Source organism: Mobula hypostoma, chromosome 11, assembly GCF_963921235.1.
Source record: "Mobula hypostoma chromosome 11, sMobHyp1.1, whole genome shotgun sequence".
NCBI classification, from domain to species: Eukaryota; Metazoa; Chordata; class Chondrichthyes; order Myliobatiformes; family Myliobatidae; genus Mobula; species Mobula hypostoma.
The window spans coordinates 50,904,827-50,923,544 of NC_086107.1; positions in this window are offsets into that span (position 1 = coordinate 50,904,827).

Consider the following 18,718-nt stretch of genomic DNA (forward strand, 5'->3'; position numbering starts at 1 on the left):
CGCCCATGGGTTTGATTGTCCCGAGGAAATGCAAAGAACTGGGACGTTGGGTGATGTCTGTTACAATAGGGCGGCCTAGTAAACAACACCCATATTTTTTGAGTAATTCAGTGACTAAAGGGCTGATGAACACAGAGGTGTGTATTGGCAATTTAATACGGCTGCCTGAAGCCAGTTTGATAGTGAACCTTGAAAAAAATGAATTCGGCCACACGAGGGTCACTTACCTGGGAATTGTGGTGACACAGGGGCAGCTGGCAGTGATGCAAGCTACAGTGCAGGCTATCGCTGACCTCCCAACCCCGACAGACAAGAGGGCCCTCAGAAGGCTCTTGGAGATGGTGGGGTACTGCAGGAAGTTTTGCAATAACTCTGCGGTCAATACCCGTCCCCCTCCTACTAAGCCCTTACGAGAGAAAATTGAGTCGGAATGGGACGACCCTTGTTGTTGTGGTACGGGACAAAACCAAATGAGAGGTTACATTGGTCGCAATTCATCAGTGTTTTTGGCCACTATGAAGTTTGCTGAGTTGGAGCCTGGTCTAAGGGATTATTAATAACACGTGTAAAAGGAACAGAGAATGTGATGACTGTCTGTCAAGGTGTTGACAGCTTCAAACTCGCTGTGTTAGCCAAATAGCTGATAAAGATGTATATTTGTGTATGTATCAAATAATGTATTCATGTTTGTAATTTTTACCTCCCGGTAAAAATCCTTAAAAGGGGGGACGTGTGACGAGAATACACATAAAATTAAGATGTTTGCTGGCCTGGGCTAGCATCAGTGGCATCAGCAGTTGGTCTGCCACCTGCCCTCAGGGGAAGGAGAGATAAGGAACAATGGAGCAGCGTCTGGAGATGTGTAATGAAGGGACGTGGGAGAGAGAGAGCTGTCTGGAGCGGCTCCCCCTTTGAACCCTGAACTGTTTGAAGTGATGGACAGGCGATACCCCAGCAGGGGGATAAAAAGGGACCGGTTCGTTAAGACAGGACACACATGCCACCCGAGGTAACGAGACCCTGGAAGCGGTACGCCTCTCACGAGTGGGTGAGAAGTATCAGACAACGATCAGGGTGGAAAGGTATGATCAGCGGGGACCCGATGTGTGTCCGCCCTTGCTTGGGTGCCGGGTTCACTGCAGAGGATCGACCGCATCTGGAGGAGGGGTCACAGTCGGTGACCTCAGGTGACATCACCAAGGACCCGCCCAAAAGCTGCTTGTGAGCCATCTCGCCGGTCTGTGAGTGAAGCAGTGTTCTGAATGATCAGTTGTTCCTGTTCTATCTCTCTCTTCCCCCCACGTTGTCCATCGCCAGGGCAACGATTACTGCGAACTGAACTACTAAACTGGACTGAACTTTGAGTCACTTTTAAATTTGGTCATTTACCCCTAGACAACGATAGAGCTTGATTGATGCTGTTATCTTAATTCTGTGCACATGTGTGGTTATCATTGTTGAACTGTTGCATTTATTATCCTTTCGATTACTGTGTTGCTTGTTTCTTTAATAAAACTTTCTTAGTTCTAGTACTCCAGACTCCAACTGAGTGATCCATTTCTGCTGGTTTGGCAACCCAGTTACGGGGTACGTAACACTCTTCTTAGAATTCAGTATGAAACAATAACGTCTCCAGAGTACAGCATTTATGTACAAAAATATATATTCTATTATCTAGTAGCCTTTATATGTCTTCTGTTCTTCTTCCACCAGTCATCCAATTACTTCAACTACCCCCCATTGTTCCCCTTTCATCTCTCCTTCAGTAATTCCATCATTATGTGCTTTATTTTGTAAAATACAAAAGTTTGAGGACAGGCTCTAGAAGAAGAAAGATAATTGCTGAAGCTCTCTTTGCAATTTAATTCAGTATCTAATTAAGGGACATGTAGCTTTTCACGTAACCTACTATACTTCTACACAGTTTCCTGTTTCTATCTCTCTAACATTTACACGCTTGAAATAGAGATTTAAAGTTTCTAAATATGAAAATCATTTGGGAAGCAGTGAAATTGGACTTAACAGTTCAATGAAAAGTCTCTCTCTTGCATTGGAACATACACTAAAATTAATGGATTCTTTGGGAACATATGAAAACAAAAAAATGTTAATATTCAAGCCAATGTGAAGCTGATATTGGGCCAATGCTGAAATAAATATTGAATAATGTACATATTGGCCTCAATAAAATAGAGGATAAGTCAAATGGCAGTAGAGTGACACGGACACAAGAAGTTCTGCAGATGCTGAAAACCTTGAGCAACACACGTGAAATACAGTACTCAAGGAACTCAGCTAGTTAGGCAGCATCTATGGAGGTGCATAAACAATCAATATTTAAGGCTGAGGCTCTTCAGCAGGACATCAGTGACATGGGCAATTTGAAGAAAAATAGAAAATACTGGAAATCCTGAGCAGGCCAGGCAGCACCTGCAGAAAGATAGATAACATTTCAGATTGAAACCTCTCAGGCACAATGGGGAAAATGATACAAATAAGTTAGCTTTAAGTTTAAATCCATGCTGTGACTTACTGCCCATCAATGTTGCCGGGATGCAACTGAATCAGCCCAGGTGACTCTGTTCTCCATGGATGATTACAAGACTTTTAGTTTGTCACATACTGCATGACCTGAATAATGTAGACCATAGAAATGTACAGTATGTATTTGTGGGCTAAGTGATACTGGATGTGTTATAATGTCTGTGCATAATAAAGAACTTCAGTTCCCAGTGTGCAATGCGGGCAGTTCACCCAGCACTAGGAGTGATATTGGTGAAGTGAACACACGCTCTTGGTGCGTTAAACTGTGGAGCTGGAAGCCATCATGACAGTAGAGCTCTGTAAATAATTGGTTAGTTTAAACCCACGCAAAGTTTGTCTTTGTTAAAGGACAAACATAACATCATGTCAGAAGTCAGTGTGATGTCTAAATACAAAGTATAACTGAATACTGCGAGCAACTAAGAAAGAGATGCTAGGTTCCAACAGAGAGAAGATGGTGGCAAGAGAGCACGCTGTCTCGAAATTCCCCAAGAAATTGAGGTGAGAGCCTAAAAATCCTCTCAATGTATAACCGAAGTCCTCTTGCAGCTATGCAGTTTACCAGCAATCTAGCTGATAATTCAAAACACTTCGATCAGCGATTCCATATATAGTGGCATGCAAATATTTGGGCATCCCTGGTCAAAATTTCTGTTACTGTGAATAGTTCAGCGAGTAAAAGATGAACTGATTTCCAAAAGGCATAAAGTTAAAAATGACACATTTCTTTAATATTTTAAGGAAGAAAACTTTTTTATTTCCATCTTTTACAGTTTATACTTTACACTTTATTGTCGCCAAACAATTGATACTAGAACATACAATCATCACAGCGATAGTTGATTCTGCGCTTTGCACTCCCTGGAGTACAAATTAATAGTAAATATTAAAAATTTAAATTATAAATCATAAGTAGAAAATAGAAAAGTGAAAGTAAGGTAGTGCAAAAAAAAACCGAGAGGCAGGTCTGGATATTTGGAGGGTATGGCCCAGATCCGGGTCAGAATCCATTCAGCAGTCTTATCACAGTTGGAAAGAAGCTGTTCCTAAATCTGGCCGTACGAGTCTTCAAGCTCCTGAGCCTTCTCCTGGAGGGAAGAGGGATGAAAAGTGTGTTGGCTGGGTGAGTTGTGTCCTTGATTATCCTGGCAGCACTGCTCCGACAGCGTGCGGTGTAAAGTGAGTCCAAAGATGGAAGATTGGTTTGTGTGATGTGCTGGGCTGTGTTCACGATCTTCTGCAGCTTCTTCCGGTCTTGGACAGGACAACTTCCATACCAAGTTGTGATACACCCTAGAAGAATGCTTTCTACGGTGCATCTATAAAAATTAGTGAGGGTTTTAGGGGACAGGCCAAAATAACAAAAAAGGAAAAGGGCTTGAAGCGAAAGTTTGGGCACCCTGCATGGCAATACTTAGTAAACACCCCCTTTGGCAAGTATTGAGTTCTTCTTTAACTTCATCAGTCCACAGGACTTGTTTCCAAAATGCATCAGGCTTGTTTAGTTGTTCCTTTGAACCTTTTGAATAGAACTTTTTGGCCGCAATGAGCAAAGGTATGTTTGGAGAAAAAAAGGGTGCAAAATTTCATAGAACCCCTCTCCAACTGTTAAGCACGGGGGTGTATCGATCATGCTTTGGGCTTGTGTTGCATCCAGTGGCACGGGGAACATTTACTGGTAGAGGGAAGAATGAATTCAATTAAATACCAGCAAATTCTGGAAGCAAACATCACACTGTCTGTAAAAAAGCTGAAGGTGAAAAGAGGATGGCTTCTACAACAGGATAATGATCCTAAACACACCTCAAAATCCACAATGGACTACCTCAAGAGGGTCTTCCAAGTCTTTGCCGAGATACTGTACATTTAGAGGAAATGGAGCTCAGAGACTGAACACTGTGTACAGGGCATGGTTTCCGTGGGCTGTGTATCTGTCATCAGTGACTGTCTGTTGAATACTTGCAGATGGGTCAAAGTTTGACAACAAAAGAACAAACACTACTTCTAAGAACAAAAGTTATCAGAACAACGACGACTGCAGTTGTGAATTTGCAGTATTCTTAGTAAGATTACAGTGCCAGCTCTTTATCACTGTTCAACACTGTTCTGCATGTCCCAGTCATGCCCTCTCAAGTCGCAGAGTCTGGGGACCTACGCAAAGTGTCTTTGATTTCAAATCTGAAATTAATGAGAAAATGACATGTTAATATTTTCACGCAAACAACAGAAATTCTGCAGATGCTGGAAATTGAAGCAACACACATCAAAGTTGCTGGTGAACGCAGCAGCATCTGTAGGAAGAGGTGCAGTCGACGTTTCAGGCCGAGACCCTTCGTCAGGACTAACTGAAGGAAGAGTGAGTAAGGGATTTGAAAGTTGGAGGGGGAGGGGGTGATCCAAAATGATAGGAGAAGACAGGAGGGGGAGGGATAGAGCCAAGAGCTGGACAGGTGATTGGCAAAAGGGGATACGAGAGGATCATGGGACAGGAGGTCCAGGAAGAAAGACAAGCGGGGGGGAACCCAGAGGATGGGCAAGAGGTATATTCAGAGGGACAGAGGGAGAAAAAGGAGAGTGAGAGAAAGAATGTGTGCATAAAAATAAGTAACAGATGGGGTACGAGGGGAATGCGGGGCCTTAGCAGAAGTTAGAGAAGTCGATGTTCATGCCATCAGGTTGGAGGCTACCCAGACGGAATATAAGGTGTTGTTCCTCCAACCTGAGTGTGGCTTCATCTCTACAGTAGAGGAGGCCGTGGATAGACACGTCAGAATGGGAATGGGATGTGGAATTAAAATGTGTGGCCACTGGGAGATCCTGCTTTCTCTGGCGGACAGAGCATAGATGTTCAGCAAAGCGGTCTCCCAGTCTGCATCGGGTCTCGCTAATATATAAAAGGCCACATCGGGAGCACCGGACGCAGTATATCACCCCAGTCGACTCACAGGTGAAGTGTTGCCTCACCTGGAAGGACTGTTTGGGGCCCTGAATGGTGGTAAGGGAGGAAGTGTAAGGGCATGTGTAGCACTTGTTCCGCTTACACGGATAAGTAATCACCATCACCGACTTTATCCGCTCAGGGGATCTCCCATCCACTGCTACCAACCTTATAGTTCCCACACCCCGCACTTCCCGTTTCTACCTGCTACCCAAGATCCACAAACCTGCCTGTCCTGGCCGACCTATTGTCTCAGCTTGCTCCTGCCCCACCAAACTCATTTCTGCATACCTCGACACTGTTTTATCACCCCTTGTTCAATCCCTTCCGACCTATGCTCGTGACACTTCTGACGCTCTTAAACTTTTCGATGATTTTAAGTTCCCTGGCCCCCACCGCTTTATTTTCACCATGGATGTCCAGTCCTTATATACTTCCATCCCCCATCAGGAAGGTCTCAAAGCTCTACGCTTCTTTTTGGATTCCAGACCTAATCAGTTCCCCTCTACCACCACTCTGCTCCGTCTAGCGGAATTAGTCCTAACTCTTAATAATTTCTCCTTTGGCTCCTCCCACTTCCTCCAAACTAAAAGTGTAGCTATGGGCACCCATATGGGTCCTAGCTATGCCTGCCTTTTTGTTGGGTTTGTGGAACAATCTATGTTCCGTGCCTATTCTGGTATCTGTCCCCCACTTTTCCTTCGCTACAACAATGACTGCATTGGCGCTGCTTCCTGCACGCATGCAGAACTCGTTGACTTTATTAACTTTGCCCCCAACTTTCACCCTGCCCTCATGTTTACCTGGTCCTTTTCCGACACCTCCCTCCCCTTTCTAGATCTTTCTGTCTCCGTCTCTGGAGACAGCTTATCCACTGATGTCTACTATAAGCCTACTGACTCTCACAGCTATCTGGACTATTCCTCTTCTCACCCTGTCTCTTGCAAAAAAGCCATCCCCTTCTCGCAATTCCTCCGTCTCCACCACATCTGCTCTCAGGATGAGGCTTTTCATTCTAGGACGAGGGAGATGTCTTCCTTTTTTAAAGAAATGGGCTTCCCTTCCTCCACTATCAACTCTGCTCTTAAACGCATCTCCCCCATTTCACGTACATCTGCTCTCACTCCATCCTCCTGCCACACCACTAGGAATAGGGTTCCCCTGCTCCTCACCTACCACCCCACCAGCCTCCGGGTCCAACATATTATTCTCCGTAACTTCCGCCACCTCCAACGGGATCCCACCACTAAGCACATCTTTCCCTCCCCCCCTCTCTCTGCATTCCGCAGGGATCGCTCCCTACACAACTCCTTTGTCCATTCGTCCCCCCCATCCCTCCCCACTGATCTCCCTCCTGGCACTTATCCGTGTAAGCGGAACAAGTGCTACACCTGCCCTTACACTTCCTCCCTCACCACCATTCAGGGCCCCAAACAGTCCTTCCAGGTGAGGCAACACTTCACCTGTGAGTCGACTGGGGTGATATACTGCGTCCGGTGCTCCCGATGTGGCCTTTTATATATTGGCGAGACCCGACGCAGACTGGGAGACCGCTTTGCTGAGCATCTACGCTCTGTCCGCCAGAGAAAGCAGGATCCCCCAGTGGCCACACATTTTAATTCCACATCCCATTCCCATTCTGACATGTCTATCCACGGCCTCCTCTACTGTAAAGATGAAGCCACACTCAGGTTGGAGGAACAACACCTATATTCCGTCTGGGTAACCTCCAACCTGATGGTATGAACATCGACTTCTCTAACTTCCGCTAAGTCCCCACCTCCTCCTCGTACCCCATCTGTTACTTATTTTTATACACACATTCTTTCTCTCACTCTCCTTTTTCTCCCTCTGTCCCTCTGAATATACCTCTTGCCCATCCTCTGGGTCCCCCCCCTTGTCTTTCTTCCCGGACCTCCTGTCCCATGATCCTCTCGTATCCCCTTTTGCCTATCACCTGTCCGGCTCTCGGCTCTATCCCTCCCCTTCCTGTCTTCTCCTATCATTTTGGATCTCCCCCTCCCCCTCCAACTTTCAAATCCCTTACTCACTCTTCCTTCAGTTAGTCCTGACGAAGGGTCTCGGCCTGAAACGTCGACTGCACCTCTTCCTACAGATGCTGCTTGGCCTGCTGCGTTCACCAGCAACTTTGATGTGTGTTGTTAATATTTTCAATCTGACTATACTCCAGTGTTCCACAATTACTGCTTGACACAATTCAGTTAAAACGATAAAAAGTTTGGTAATTTATTTCCCGTGTTTTTGCAGGTAGTTCCCCTCACCAGAAGTGAAACTCACTATCTCTCAAGGGTTAATTTCCACCTTTCTATAGATATTATGCTTAATTCTGCAACTATTCATCTTTGCTCTCCTAACTGAAGATCTGTAAGAGTTGCTCTTTCAGCATTTGAAAAAAAATGCTTTGATAAATAGTTAAAAGTAACAGGTCACATTACCCAGGATCACCAGATAAAATGGATAATCTATACAACTTTCTCAGAAGCAGGTAGGTGAGTGAATATCAAGAGAGGATAAGGGAATAGATAATGTAGAGTACACTGTGGTATACAGGTATACAGGTACACCACTTTGGATTCTGTTGGCGGGAGGTGGGTATAATCTACCAGTGGAAAACCACAGCGACCAGGACTCTGGTATTGAGCTAGATAATTGGCTCAGATCCAACGGTCAAGAAGGTGGTCTCTGCAAGCGTCGTGGAACGTGTAGAGCACGACAAGACACAGAAGACGTCCTGGTCATCCACTGTGCCTAGTCCCATCTCCAGCCATCTCGTCTCTTGTCTTGCCTCTGGATCCAGATGGGAATTGGGAAGAGAGACTGAGGCTGACGCTGCGCAACTCTCCCTCACTTAAATCCAAATCAAGCGCTAGACTCGACACCAAGTTCCAGCTGGTGGCACAGTGACATCAGCGCTGGACTCCAGAGTGAAGGTTCCCGAGTTCGAATCCAGTCGGGCCGCTCCTGGGTACGCTCTCCATCCATGCCGGGTTGAATGTCGAGCTCGCAACTCGGCCTCATAAAAAGTACTAATGGTTTCGAGGTCTTCATCAATGATGATGGACGAAGGCCTTCAATAGCTATGGAGCAGACAGGAGATTCCATATATGTGAAAGAGACCCCTCGGTGCCAGGGCCAGGGAAGCCTCAGATCATGCCCGCAGCATGCTAAATCAGGAGGGTGAGCAGCCAGAAGTCATGATACATATTGGTACCAATGGCATAGGGAGGAAAAGCGGTAAGGTCCTGAAGAGAGAACATAGGGAGCTAGATCTGAAACTGAGAAGCAAGACCTCAGAGGTAGCAATCTCTGGAACGCTGCCTGTGCCACTTGTTAGTGAGGGCCAGAATAGGATGATTTAGCAGATTAATGCATGAATGAGAAATTGGTACAGGGGGGAATGGTGTCAGTTTTGTTGATCATTAGGATCTTGTCTGTACAAAAAGTATGGTTTACACCTGTACTTGAGGGGGGACCAATATCCACGTGGGTTGATTTGCTCGAGCTATTGAGGAGGGTTTGAGTGAGTTTGGCAGGGGGATGGAAGCCGGAGTATGGGGTAACCCTAAAAATTATAGACCAGTGAATCTTATTTCAATGCAGGGCAAATTATTGAAAGAAATGCAGAGAGAAAGGATTTATGAGCATTTGATTAGAGATAGTCAGCATGGCTTTGTGAGGGGCAGGTCATTCCTCTTGAGCATGTCCTAAGTTTTTGAGGCTGTGACAAAGCACATTGATAAAGGTAGATCAGAGGATGTGGTGTATACGGACTTCAGTAAGGTGTTTGATAAGGTTCTTATCAGAAAGTCAAGGTTAAAAGATTCAAGTTTCAAAGTGTATTTATTATCAAAGAATGCACAAATTATACAACTTGAGATTTGTTTGCTTACAAGCAGTCGCAAAACAAGGAACCCGAAAGAACCCAATTTTTAAAAAAATAAGACCAACCCCTCGTGCCACAGAGAGAGAGAAAAAAATACGAAACAGACCATTCAAGTTCAAATACGTTTATTATCAAAGAATTGTTATGTACCCCATAACTGGGTTGCCAAACCAGCAGAAATGGACCACTTAGTTGGAGTCTGGATTACTGGAACTAAGAAAGTTTTATTAAAGAAATAAGTAACACAGTACTCTAATCGCAAGGATATAAATGCAACAGGTTAGCAATGATAAAACACACATGTACACAGACCTAGGATAATAGGAATCAATCAAGCTCTATCGCAGTCTAGGGGTAAAATGATCAGTCTCAAGTGACGCATAGTTCAGTTCAGCTGAGTACAGTTCGCAGCAATCGCTGATGTGCCTTTAGAGAGAGAGAGAGAGCGAATATGCAAATTTTCGATTCAAACAGACCTTTGATGTTCCTCGCAGTTAGCTTTCGGGCGAGCCCTTTTAATGTCTTCTGAGGTCACCAACTGTGACCCCTCCGTTCCGGATACGATCGTTCTTCAGCGGTGAACCCGGCACCCAGGCAAGGGCGGACACACACACCAGGCTCCCGCCGATCGTACCTTTTCACCCTGTGTGTCTATGGTCGGTCCCGCGACCAGACCTCCAGGCTCGCACCAACTTGTGGGGGCACACCGCTCTTCCAGGGTCTCGTTATCTTGTGATCTCGTGGTGTGTGTCTTGCCTTAGCGAACCTGTTCCTTTTATCCCCCTGCTGGGGTATCGCCTGTCCATCAAACTCAAACAGTTCAGGTTCAAAGCAACCGGTCTGTCAATACTCGGAACTGTGTCTCTTTTCGTTAATCTCTCTCCTCTCTCATTAACATTTTGAACGCTTCTCCCTTGTCTCTCTTATCTCTCTCATCATCATCAATCTTCTGATAACTTGGTTTTTCGTCACAGAATGTATAAATTATACAATCTTGAGATTTGCTTGCTCACAGGTAGCCACAAAGCAAAAATCCCAAAAAAGAACCCAAATTAAAGAAAAAATTGAATAAAAATAAAAGACCAACACTCGACATGCAAGAGAAAAAAAAACACAAATCATGCAAACAATTACGCTGTAGGTTGCAACGGGACATTTACAGGATTCAGAGCAGAGATGAGAAGTGACAAATATTGTTCAACTTGGAACTTTGGTAGGTTGAATTTGAAGGCGCAATACAGGGTTAATGGCAGGCTTTTTAGCAGTGTGGAGGAACCGGGGGAAATTTGGGACAATATCCATAGACTATTCAAAGTTGCTCAACAGGTTGATAGGGTTGTTAAGGCGGCATATGGTGTCTTGGTCTTCGTTAGTCGGGGGAATTGAATTCAAGAGCCACGAGGTAGTATTGCAGCTCTATAACACCCCGGTTAGACCACACTTGTATTATTGTGTTTATTTCTGGTCACCTTATTATTGGAAGGATGTGGAAGCTTTAAAGAGCAGGCACAGAAGATTTACCAGGATGCTACCTGGATTGGACGGCATGTCTTATGCAGATAGGTTGAGCAACCAAGAATTTTTCTCATTGGAGCAAAGGAGGATGGGAGGTGACAGAGGCATACAAAATGATAGGAGGCATAGATCAAGTGGATAGCCAGAGACTTTTGCCCAGAGCAGAAGTGGCTAATATGAAGCTGCATTATTTTAACGTGGTTAAAGGACAGGATACGGGTATTTCAGAGAGAAGTCTTTCTCTCATTGGTGGGGTGGAGGTTGCTGCCGATTCTCAGAAAATTAAAAAAGAGTGAAACAGCAGACTTCAATATTATAATTAGTGAGTTGTTTTGTTTTTGTTGATCTCCCCTCATGCTGTACGACACTTCTATGACCCTTTATTAGGGGGAGGGAGAGAGCCTGTGGCATGTTGAATTGTCAGGTGAATGGTTAGTTTTGGTTGTACTGCAGATCATGATCTCTCTTGGGGACTTGCTGTTGTTTGCTTGGTGGGTGGTGAGCGCTGATGCTTTTTGCTGAAGTGAGCGGGGGAGGGGGAGTGGAAGGGTTGATGCTTCGCTGCTGCTTGGGCATGGGAAGGGGCAGAAGGGGGCTTTGGGGGTCTAATGTTTTTACTGTCACTCATTCTTTGGGGAACTCCTCTGTTGTTGTAGATGTCTGCAAAGTGCAAACATTCCAGTTGAATATTGTATACATTCTCAGATATTTAATGGAACTATTGAACGATTGAAGTTCTTACACAGAGAGTGGTAAGTGCATGGGACATACTTCCAGGAGTTCTGGTGGAGGCAGATACATTAGGGGCATTTAAGATAGGCACATGTATAATAGAAAAATGGAGAGCTAGGTAGGAGCAAAAGGTTAGATTGATCTTAGAGTAGGTTAGAAGGGTAGCACAACATGTGGGCTAAAGAGCCTATACTGTGCTGTAATCTTCTATGTTCTAATTGTCTAGATCAGTGATTCTCAAAGTGAACGATGTTGCCCGCCGTGGGGCAGTGGACTTTCTAAGGGGACAATAAAAATAAAGGAGCCAGTTGGAGAGAGGAGCTTGGTTGCAAGGGGGCAGCTGAGGGATTACAGGCTTAATTTAAGAAATTAATTACTTATTATAAGCATTTGATCCTCAGAGCCTCATAACTGATTACAAAGATCACATAATCACCGTTCTCTTAGACCTTGCTCGAAGCTTTTTATAATTGTTGGAAATCAATGTGACACTGTATTTCGCATTTCATGAGAAATGTGGACTGAAGAAATCATGGTTATTTCTGGGCCTGGCCCACATACTATTGCCATCTACTACTGTAGTACAGTGATAGCTAGTACGATTCCCGTACTCTAATCACACAGTGATGCATTTCCTGTGAATTAGGGTATGGTGCTCAATAGGGTAAAGCTCAGAATCTTCCTTTTTGAATGGTATTGACACATTTCTCTAGCTAATGGTCCAACCAAGATATTACAGACCCACTTTATGTACCTTCAAGCAGAGAGTCAGGTCTGCTTGAGCTATGATGATATTATCACTTTCCCATTATTGATCACAGCAAATGAGCTTAAACAATAGGTCCAAACCATGGTTATTAATCCATAATGAAACTGGATTAGAAGAAGCAGACCAAATGAAAAGAGAATGTAGACAGAATATTGTATAGTATCTGAAATATGGACTTATACCAGCACCAAACAACCAACAGCAGCCACTGTGTCTGTTGTGTGAAAAGGTTTTGTTCAAATGAGACAATGAAACATTTAGACTCCTTGAACATTTGAAGAGAAAGCAAAACAAAGCAAACAAGAACTTGGCTTAGTTTCAATCACTTCGTGTAAACTTTCAGAAATTAAAAACACCCTAAAGTATGTTTGCCAGCACTTCACAACAAAATAGAGGTGGTTTGAGTGCTTCATGCAACATTTCATTTGTCATGGGTATATCTGGAACGTCCCATACACTTGGAGAAGAACTGAAACTGTCAACAGCAAGTGAGGTTCTGAGTAAAGTTTTGCATAAGTCACCAGTCCAAATAATTGAAGTGATTCCACTCTGTGACAACTCTGTTCAAAGACGAATAGATGAAATGTCTGAGAATGTGGAAGACACGGTGTGCAACGTACTTAGGACAACAGAATCTGCTCTGCAGTTGCATAAGTCAATATCGTCAGGCAACAAGTCTTTGCTTCTTGGTTATGTTAGCTTCATAAAAGATGAAAGTATGGTTCAAGAGTTGTTAGATATTTGCAAGAGGACTAGAAATGGATACGAAGGGGGAGTCAATACTTTGGGTTGTTGAGTAATTTTTCAAAGAGAAGTACATTCCACTCACCAACATTCTTGCTTGTGCAGTGGCGTCATTACTTTCTTGAAAAAACTGTACCTTACATATTTACTGTGGCTGGCTGCACAAAATATTAAATACTGTTATCACAGCAGTAAATAAAATCAAAATCAAGAGTTTTGTATTGAGAACATCTTGAACGTTTCCTGATGCACACAGAAGTCAAATGGCTCTCAAAAGGGAACTGTCTGAAAAGTTTTTGTGTGGTTTGTGAAACTGTGATAACATTTTTTGAAGACGCGAATGCTTTGTTCAGTAATTAGCTCAAGAATAATAGGCATGATATTGCTTATTTGGCAGCATTATTCACTAAGTTTAATGAAATCAATCTTCAATTGCAAGGAAATGATGTGAATCTTCTCAAAGTAAAATCAGTTGTCTCCAAATTTCTGTCCAAGTTAACCCGATTTAAGCTTAACATTGGCCGTTGCAACCTTTTCCAATAACTGAGTTGGAAGAGAAAGAATACCAAATGATCTTCAAGTATACTGTGTCCATCTGGGTGAGCTGTATAAAGACATGTCAGAGAGATTTCAGGATTTTCTCTCAATCCAAATTCCATATTTGCTAATAAATCCATTCCTGAACACTTGCAATGAAGAATAAACAGAAAGGATGGAGGAAGAACTGATCTCACTACAAAATGACTGAGCTTAAGGGGAAGTTCAAAACTCTTGGTTGCAGAAAGAAATTTTGGAATGCTATTCTGCACTGTGGAGAAAGGTCAAGGTGTTCTTTATTACCTTTGCAATATCAGTCGCCCAACTTCTTGTACTGAGGTAACAGACTGCAAATTACTGAACGTAGGGATCTGAGACTCCATCTGTGTGACATTCAGCCTGATGTTGAGAAGCTGAATCCATTTCACTGAAAGCTGAAAAAGCAATGAGTAGTGAATAGTTGGACTACAAATGTACGCTCTTAAATTGTTTTATTATAATTAAATTTACTATAATTTTATTTGGACCTTTAGATAGGTTTGAACAATTTTTGCAATTACTTGTCAATGCTTTGAGGGTCGGGCCGGTCTGATCACTGCTCCGTGATGTTTGCTCTGCGCTTCCTTGCACTAAGGTTGGGGCTGTGAGACTGCCCTGGCTGCTCCAGGCTTCGTGTCTGTGAACTCTGTGATGTTTTGCTCCACTGTTTGATGAACTGAGGTTAAGGCTGTGGGCCTTCTCTGGTTGTTCTGGGCTTCATGTCTCCCGACTTACTTTCGGTCTGAATGTTGTTTGCTTTTATTGTTTGCACAATCTGTGTTTTTTTCTCTCTCTGCGCATTGGGTGTTGGTTGTCTTCTTTTTTAATAGGTTCTTTCGGGTTTCTTGTTTTGTGACTGCCTTTAAGCAGATGAATCTCAAGGCTGTATAATTTATACATACTTTGATATACTTTGAACTTTGAATTTGCAGTTCCTATTTTCTTTCACTGTGTGTCATGAATCAAAATTCTTTATAGTTTTTATGGAGTGGCTGGAAAGGGAGAGGGATGCTGGGGATGTGGTCTGGGAGCCAGGGGGTGGTAACCTAAAAAATTTTGGGAACCACTGGTATTGATCATTAGTACATTGCAACAAGTAATCAATCTCATCTGATGACCTTGCACCAACTAGGTGGAATTCAATGAGCCTTCTTGCAAACTTTCATACCATTCCTCCTTGATATGCAATTTTGCAAGACGGCTCATTGACAGTATTGATCCACTAGAATGTCGGACACTGGAGCTTTGGGGATTAGTTTATCCAACAGGAATGCATTAACTCAGTTTTTCATTCCACCAAGTATAAAAGACCAGGAGATGACTTGATTAAGCTTTGAAAATTTTGTAAGAAAAATTGCTGATGCAAGAGTCTGGAATTGGGGAAACAGCATCAGAGTGTTGCTGTTCAGAAGACTTATTTAAATAATACTCCTTCCCACAAAAGGTGTTAGAAGTGTGAAACACTGTCATGAAAAGCATTCTCAGACTCCCCCCCCCCCCCAGGACACAAAAGAAAAGAAGAACAGTCAAGTCAGATAGAACTTAGTGCAAAAAAAACTACATATTTTTAAAAACTGAAATAGAACCAGAGAATATCATACAGCAATGTCATTTAAAAATGGTACATGTCTGAAGGTCTGAATGAATATTTCCAATTTACCTTGACACCTCTATAACAAGAGTAAGATTATATTTGTGTGTTTTCATATGCTAAAATGATACTGCAGATGGAATATAATTGCTTATTTTAATTCCATGGATAGTTTTCATATCCTCCTGATTTAGCAAATGAAGACTAACTATTACAAAACAAAAGAAGATTGTAAATGACCAATGTACTTTCTATTAATCTGGCAGAGAAAACTGCTGAAAACTAATATACCATATGAACAATTTCTCAGTTATATTTGCCTTCATGCAGCATATTCTATATATATTCTGCAATAACATATTTTACTGTTCAAAGTATTTTAATGCTTCACACCAGTTTTCTCAGCTTGATTTTGTTTAAATCTGATTGATATTGTGTAACAGTTTACAGTTTTATGTTACATGCTTACACATTGAAATCTTATCGAAGTATGAAGGATCTTGATGCTGTGAACCAGAATACATTTTTAGTTTGATAGCCTAATATCAGCACCTTTGCTAAACCCTGGGTATGGTGCAGCACAGGTCCGATGGAGAATTAAATTAAGTCTTAGTAAAACTGCCAGTTTAGAAAGATCATGGCAGATCTTCATCTTGTTTAATTTTAATAAACTGGTGACAATATCTCTCAAGACTCTTTTAGTTCTCAGTTCAGACTTAATAATAACAAAAAGCAATCTGCTACTGATCCTTGTGACATTTGATTCCAGGTACAGAGTTAATGCTGAATTTGGATTATCAGTGTAAATAAATACTCCACCCTTTAGCACCAAGGTCCCTCATATACTCATTATAATAAGATTTCATGAGTATGTATATAACACATTGCTGTGATATGTTATTCTGTGATAATCAAATGAAATGAATTCAAACTGAAAAGATCTGATTTTTTTATTCAGCAGATCTGTTCAGGAATGTATTCATACTGAAGCATACGTCTGAATGCTGGCATAAGTGAGAGAATGCTCGTGTGTTAATGCTCATTGAGCTGACAGGCATGAAGTAAATTTGGTCATTTGTACCTTTCATACTTTTTTCAGTATGTTTTAAAAAAATTATGAAGTTGCATGTGGTCAAAAGTAAAAAAAAAAATCAGGAGATCAAGTAAAGCCTGTTGTCTTACCATCATTAGCAACATGCTACTGTGCATACAAATCTGCCTGATGTTATGTAGAATATTATCCCAAAATTTGCACAAGCACCAAATTACTTTGACTGTTTATCTCACCTACAATTCTCAAAAACTATCCTGCTTCTATCTGTCATGTTCTTTTAGTAAGAATCTTGGGATACAAGCCCTCCATCAGTAGAACACAACCCTCCTATAAGCCTCTTCCCTCAAAATTGCTTAACATCAGATCCTCCTCTTCTAATCTTGGTCACTTCAAAGGCCCAAGAGAACCACAAGTGAAGCACTAGGGGTCATCAAATGTATCCGGTGCTCCTAGTTTGGCCTCCTCTACATTGGAGAGGCTGGACACTGATTGAGGGACTGTTTTTTTGAGCACCTTCGCTCCATCTGCCGTAAAAGGCAAGATCTCCTGGTGGCAACACATTTCAATTCAACTTTCCATTCTCATTCTGACAAGTCTGTTCGTGGACTCCCCTACTACCATGATGAGGCCAAACTCAACTTGGAGGAGTAACACCTCAAGTTCTGTCAAGGTAGCCTCTGACCTGATTGCATGAACATCGATTTCTCAAACCTCAGGCAATTTCTCAACCCGTCCTCCACCTCCTTCTCTCTTTTTCCATTCCTTATTCTGGCCTCCCTCTCACCTCTTCTCTTCTCCTCACCTGCCCACCACTTCTCTCCGGTTCCCCTCCTCCTTCCCTTTCTTCCATGGTCAACTGTCCTCTCCTATTAGATTCTTCAGCCCTTCATTTCTTCCATCTACCTCCTCACAGTATCTTGCTTCATTTCCTCCCTCAACCTCCCATCCACTCATCTTCCTCCTCACCTGTTTTCACCTGTCACCCATCAGGGTGTACTCCTTCCCCTCACCCCACCTTCTTATTCTGGTATCTGCCCTCTTCCTTTTCAATCCTTTTGAAGGGTCTCGCCCCAAAACATCAACTGTTTATTCCCCTCTATATATGCTGCCTCACTTGTTGAGTTCCTCCAGCATTTTGTGGTGTTACTCAAAATTTTCAGTATCTGCAGAATCTCCAGTGTTTATAAAACACTAGAACTTTTCCTTTATCTTATGTCCAAACTGCAACAATGCAGCTCACTCCTTGGTCTCCCTGAACAGAGTAAAATCCTCTCCATTTCAAGCCCTCTGAAACCTACATATAATTAAGAAGCATTTCAAATAGCATATTTTTCCTTTCCTACCTGCCATTAAGAATTTGTTCCTTTTCTTTGTTTCCCATAGAGTGTTAGCTGAGAACCACATAATTCAATTTGATGGGCAACACAAAATTTACTATAATATTGGGATCATGAATCACAATGCAATTTGTGCCTTAATTGGGACAAGTAGTACTGAAGAAACAGGACTTCTCAAGGGTTTACCTTCAATATTTAAAAAGTTACAGTAAATTCATAGATAACTCACTTCCATCATAACTAAATCCATTAGTAGGTTGCAAAATAGGGTTTTCCCTCATTCATATTATAAGAATGAGGTAACTACAAGTGCGTTTTAAGGTATGTTTACATTGCACAAGTTCATTTCTTGTAAAATTGGGAACTCTTGAAGTTGCAGTCAAATTTGTTCATTGGTTCTGATGCCACATCCTGGGATTTAATATCACACGTAGCATCAATATCAGATGGGTCAAAGGTACTAAAGGTGGTTGCAGTATTTCTTTAACCCAAAAGATTCTGCAGATGCTGGAAATCTAAAGCAACACACAAAAAATGCTGAGGGAATTCAGCAAGTCAGGCAGCATCAATGGAAATGAATAAACATTCAAGGTATTGGGCCAAGATCCTTCATCAGGATTGTAAAGGAAAGGGGAAGATGCCAAAATAAGAATGTCGGGAAGGGGAAGGAGTACAAGGTATAAGGTGATAGGTGAAGACTTTCTCAGTTCCTTTGTCTCCACCACATGTATCCCAGGATGAGGTTTGCATTTACAGGACATCAAAGATATCCTCCTTCTTCAAAGAATGGGGTTTCCTTTCCTCCTTGATTGATTGACTCATTCTCATCTCCTCCATTTCCCGGATATCCATGCTCATCATGCCTTTACAGGGGTAAAGTTCTTCTTCTCCTCACCTGCCACCCCAGCCAGTTTCCGCCATCTTCAACAGCATCCTACCCCATCCCACATCTTTACCTCACCCAGCACTCCACTTTCCTCAGGAATCACTCCCTCCATGGTTCCCTTGTCCATT